The following is a 6,284-nucleotide window of genomic DNA, read 5'->3' as shown; positions in this document are numbered from 1 at the left end:
ATTTTTAATTATGGTTTTATTTTTTTCAAATAAAATATATATACTTATTTTATTGCAATTTGTGTAAGAATTTCATTAAAAAATTATTTTATGATAAATTCAATAATGTGCAATAAGTTTAATTTTGCAATAATTATTAATAAAATACATTGTCACTTATGTTTTGGGCATATGAGCAAAAAGAAACAAAATATTTTCAATAAAAATGTTTATTAATCATAGCACACACACAATATTTTAAATAAAAATTAGAAACACTTTTTTATCAAATACATTTGTTTTTGCACTTATAAATATCATAGATAGATGATAATAAAAGTACATTGTAACATTTCTATGAAGTTGTCATTATCTATTTAGAAAGACAAAGGTAGCTTAAATTACAGGTGTTTCTCTCTTTAAAATATCAAATTGAAAAGAGATGCTGAGAGAAATTCAATTTTTTTCTAACGGAACATGAATGCTGAGAATCAGGGAATGCGCAGTCTGTACTTATTATGTTTATGATAAAGATCTAACAGCAATAACAATATCTCAAACAACTATCAAAAATTACATGTTATTGTATATACACTATTAAATAATTATTGTTATTTATTATATCATAAAATATCTTACAAAATTATGATAAAACAGATATCCCTTTAAATTCCATTTAAAAAATAAAACTGGTAAAAAACGTTTTAAAATATGATAATTTAAAACTTTTGTTTAAGTCATTATATAGAGAAAAATGATTAATACTATCAATACTATTAAACTATTAATATTATTAAACATTAATTAATAAAAGACTGATTGAAAATAATTTTGATTTAATAGCAGTTGAGCATTAATGAAACAATTATAGCTCTTGGTTTATAGCTTTGATGTTATCATAAAATATTGTATGTTTCATTAGTGCTGTTATTGAATCAATAAGATTATTTTCTATTAAACTATTAGCTAATACTGTTAATATATTTTTTGTGTTGATTTTCTTAATTAAAATAATTTTTTTACTAAATATTTTTTTATAATTTTGTTATTTAATATAGTAACTGAATGTATATACTTAAACCAAACATACATTATATATCGAGCGTACAAATGAAGAAATTTAATCTTTAATAAAAAAAATTATATAATTTTTACAATTGTATAAACAAAAATAATTATTTTTTAAATACTCCTTTTAAAAATATTTAATACAAAAAAAAAGAATAGTTAACTTGGAATTATATATCATTAGAACAATTAATGTAATAGTATATGTAAGGCAATATTTTATTTTATATAGAAAGATTTTTTAATCGCTTTATCCTAATAAAACTGTAATATTAGTAAGCCCACATTTTGTATTTATATTTGTTAAATAATAGTTTCTGAATTATATTTTGCATCAACATCTTCGAACTAACAATACTAATTTTTAATGCTAACATGCGAAAACGAAACGAGGTCGAGTTCTATGAAGAGCTCCAAGTGGTACGCACATTAAAGAACGCTGCACTAAAGAATCAAATGATTTGTGCGTACAGAATTACGGCCAATCTCAAAATTATAAAAATTATAAAAATAATCATAATCTCACTTTTTCGACAAAATTAGCAGAAAAAAGTGCACAGAATATTTGAAATACCGCTCGCATTTTGTTAGACAATGGCATAAAATTTGGGCTCAACATTCTTATTAATTATTTATTAATTGAAGTAATTAGACGCTAGTGATGATTAGATACTAAAAAGTTGTGTGTCAAAAGAGTTTGCCAAGGAGTGAAAAATAAATTTTTGAAACCGCCTTTAACCGCTTTTCGTAATCAATTTTCAGTAAGAAATAAAAATCTAGTCGACGTCAATCCGATTAAAACAGTATCTGCATTCACTAAAAACGTTTTTACAGTATTGATTTTTATAATAAAAAAATAAAAAAAAATTTTTATAATTGATTTTTAATAAAGACGAAATTTATAAAAAAAAAGAAGAAATGATTAGATATTAATAAGTTTTGATACCAATAATTTCGATATTACGAACACGAGAATGATACGCTTGCTCTGAAAACTTACTTTGATTTGGCGATTCTTAATCAAACCCCATGTATGTATAATCTTCCTTTTGAAAGGATTCGATGAAATATTTATCCGTGAAAAATACTTCCTATTCCGCAGAGTTCTACAGGTCGTATGACTTTTTCTGTGTGCTTGCAAACTCCTTGAAGGACGGTATCTCTTGCGCTGATGTCAAATTTTCATGACATGTGTTGTAATCACTTCTTACAATTCTCGTAAATTTCCGCCGTCTTGTGTGAGAAAGAGACCATATTTCACTCAAGCAAGCGTATCACACAATCGTGAAATATCTAACATTCTTGGTAATATATCATAGCGTACGTGCGCACCTTCCACAAAGTATTTTAGCGATAGAAAATTATTGTTATCGAAAATTACTGCTACAATTTGTCAGAAAATACAAGATATGAGTCAAGCGTTGATATAGACGATAATTTGCCGGGCGATTTTCGTGATGGTTTTCAATGACGCGGCGAGAACGCACCTGGATACATCTGCGAGATGTGATAATTACACGTGTGATCCACGAGACCCGGGACTCCCGGGATTTCAATGTTGGTTTAATGTTCGATTAACTGTTCCTCGCCCGATCGTGTCAAGTCAGACGAGTCGCAAGTTTAGCATTTGTCACTCGACAATGACGCTTGACCCACGAGCTTGGCTTGCGAATGAAACGAGTGTCGGAACGTTGAAACGCTAAAAGAGAACTACCTGATATCTCCCACTAATATGAACCAATATACTCGGCGAGTATATAGTGGCCATTGTTTCTAACTGCGGTGCGTTGGAGGGGCGGAGACACATACGTGCAAGGATGAGTGTGTCCTTCGCGGGGGCTAAGTCTTTTACAGCTTGGAAATTTTTCGAGCTTATTTATGACATCACTACCATTAATTATCAATAAGGCGCATTGCGCTTTAAAAAAAATAAAAAATAATCGGCGAGTGGTGTACGCGAACGATGACAGTCATAACGTATCGACCTCGCTGTGACTGGAGCAAGGATCACTACTCCTCGGCGAGATCGAAGGTTATCATAAAAATACCGGACGCTGCGACCCGATATCTATAGGATCAAGGCATCTGAATATAAAAATAAGGAAAAGGAGGACGTAACGAGCGCATGTTGCGAGCGTGTCGCCGCGTGTGCATATTATAATTAATCAAACGAATTATTGTCGCGATCCAACCCTCTATAAACCAACATCAAGATCCTCGGAAAGCGGTTTCAACCGGTTATGTAAACGTCAGGGAATAAACTGTGGTAGCGGTTTCAACCGGTTACAACTTAAAGAAATGAATCGTCTGCATTGTCGTTCTGGAGGAGGAAGGGATCACATGACATAAATCATTTTCGGTGCAACCTTGTTTGCTGTACATTTTTAGATTTTCATGCTAAATGAAAAGTTTTCACTTGGGACGCTTAGCGCGTCTTTGACCAAACGCTAACATACAATGGTCTTCGAATAAATGAAAGAACGTGTACTGTCAATATTTTTAATCCATCTAACAGACTAGCATATCGTTTATTGATTTTTTTGATAAAGAATAATTTCATTGGAAAAGTATAATTATCGCAGCCTTTTTGCGAAATTAGCTCTTTTGCAAAAAAGTTATCCTTTATGTAAAGTGGCAGCTAGTCTAATTTTAGTCTTTTTGTAAAAAGATTAACTTTTTTCTAAAAAGGCTGGTTTCGCAGAAAAAAGTTGCGACATATTCACAGCGATTATCATATTCACCACTATAATGCCTTGATTAGCATTAGCGTGTTCTTCTAATTCCAAATGTAAATTGTACAAGTTCTTCGTATATTCAAGATTAACGAAGCACTTTATATCTTTATTTTAGTAAGAAATTTTTATTTTTAAATTTTGAAAATTAATAACCGAACTTGCATGATAATTTTTTAGATTAATTAGATAATTTTACACATGTATAATTATTACTTAAAAATTATCAAATAAGTTCTAGCAAATAAGTTGACGTCATTTTGTTATTACTATCGTCTTTAACGTCATTTTGATGCCAAAATGATAACAAATAACATTAGCTTCTTTGCTAGACTTTAGCAAGTTTAGGTATTTTAGTTTTTATTTAAAAAATTTCAAAATGCAAATTCAAAATTTCTTATTAAAATAAATATACAAGTTCCTTGAATCTTAAATACTCGTACAATTTATATTTGGATTTTAAAATTTGTACACACTGAAAAATATCATTCTATTACTAAAAAAGTAATTACTTAATTTACTTCCTTCTTTTTAATAACGATATTTTCTTGTTAATTTTAAAATATATTTATTAATAAAAATTTTAGAAAAAACTCATTATTATGTACTCAAAAGAATTAATTTTTTTAAAGAATTCTTGTTATAAAATTGATCGAAGAAGCGATTAAGCAAATTGAAAACTTTTTTAATTTAATAATCTTTTATTAAACTTATTAGGCTTTAGATTATATTTTAAATAAATTTGATATTTGTAATAAACCGATGATATAAATTTGCGGATATATGAACTTTTAAAATACTTGAAACAAAAAATTATCGCTAGCATATAGCATGTATTTTTCCGTGCGTAATATGGTTGTTACATAAAAGAAACTGTATCATAAAAAATATATTATAAGAATTTTAGCAGTAGAATTCTATCACATACAATTGTAAAGCGAATAATTAAAGATCCAAACATTATTTAATAGAATGACATTTTTAATTGGCAAAAAACTCGAGTTGATTCGGAATCCTTGACTCCATTTTTCGCTGACGCATCATTTAAAAATGTAAAGTGTTTTAAGAGTAATAATAATGATTTAAAAACAATAATAACAATTTAAAAATAAAAATGATTTAAGAAACAATATGAAAGACTTACCAAGTATGAGAGTTGCTAAGCTTTGTGAAGTGTTCGCCCGAATTGGGGAACTACCAAGGTGACATGAGAAATCACAAAGCTTATATAGGGCGCTAAGACACTTCGGGATCCCCCACCCTAGTCCCGGCAGAATACATTGTGGAATGGATTTCTATCACGCGTAGTATTATGTCGTGTCGCAAATAAGAGAAGAAAGTAGAATGTGTCTCACGAATCGTGACTCGGGCGCTCTGAATCTTTTATCCCGAGAAAACGGGGCGTTCGCGAAGATATTGCTTCGGCAAATGTGAATCTTTGAGATCTCTAAGATGGCATCATTCACAGATTTATCGTAGACGATAAAATTCAATATGAATTATTTGCCATCCTGTATAACATCATTTTATCGTGCATTCATCCGGCTTTGTTCCAGTGGACCGTGTATTCCACGTGCGTGAACGCTCGTGCGTGACAATCCGTGTTAACGCCTAATTTCACGTTTCCATTCTTTCGTTCTGTTGCGCAATCTTTGCATCTCGCGAAGACATCCCGCGTTCATGCGTCTCCTCGCATCATCACACGCATTGTGTGAGATACATGTGTCAACGTCGTAACATGAAAGTATATGTGTATTCTGCTATGATAAACACCGTAACATTGTAACATCGACTAACACACTAATTAACATGAGAAATTAAAGACTGCATTTGCCTCCGCCGAATCTCTTTGTTTATCTTAATGAACAATTATATCAGAACCGAATATCATTGATACTATTCTATATATCTCTTCATGCTTAAAATTTCTAATATTCTTTCTCTAAAATTAAATGCTTAAAATTTATAATACTTTTTTCTCTGAAATTTCTTAATATTCATTAGAATTAGCGAAGTGACAAGAATATAACACACAAAAATTACATGCACAATTTTTCACAGATTCATTTGACATAATATTTATGGATATATGTATATTCGTTGCATATTAAATGCACATCATATATAGATGCACATCATATATACTACATTATATCTTCGTTCCTCTCGATTTTCGAATAAACTGCGTCGTCTGTTGACAAAATGCTACAAATAGAAAGACCGAAATAAATCAATGATAACGCTCGATGGAAAGTGATTACATTGTATTTATTTTGTATGTTAGACCTGTGCTAATTACTTCACATTACTTTACATTGCATATTTTGAATTTCGCTTTTACATGTCTGGTTTAATTAAGTATTAGGAAATTTTTACACACTTTCCTATTTTAAATTCTTATTAATTGTTATTTGAGTGAGCTATCATAAATTATATCTTTATTTTTTCTACTGATTTATTCTACTGAAAAAGACAGATAAAATCATTTATTAATTAAATACTTAT

The 6,284-nt window shown here is 29.6% G+C and overlaps 1 protein-coding gene across 1 annotated transcript in view; it reads right to left on the bottom strand.

Annotated features, from left to right (window-relative positions):
- LOC108692283 (synaptic vesicle glycoprotein 2B) overlaps window positions 1-4,980 on the bottom strand; it is a 24,873-nt gene extending 19,893 nt beyond the window's left edge. Inside the window, exon 1 of the mRNA XM_018200473.1 lies at window positions 4,924-4,980. The gene's annotated coding sequence lies outside the window, so the exon portion shown is untranslated. The remainder of the gene's footprint in view (window positions 1-4,923) is intronic.
- Between the last annotated feature and the right edge of the window lie 1,304 nt (window positions 4,981-6,284).

This window comes from Atta colombica, unplaced genomic scaffold (assembly GCF_001594045.1).
Source record: "Atta colombica isolate Treedump-2 unplaced genomic scaffold, Acol1.0 scaffold68, whole genome shotgun sequence".
In the NCBI taxonomy this organism is placed as follows: Eukaryota; Metazoa; Arthropoda; class Insecta; order Hymenoptera; family Formicidae; genus Atta; species Atta colombica.
The sequence above is the reverse complement of the archived record's forward strand: the minus strand, read 5'-3'. Positions and strand labels throughout refer to the sequence as shown.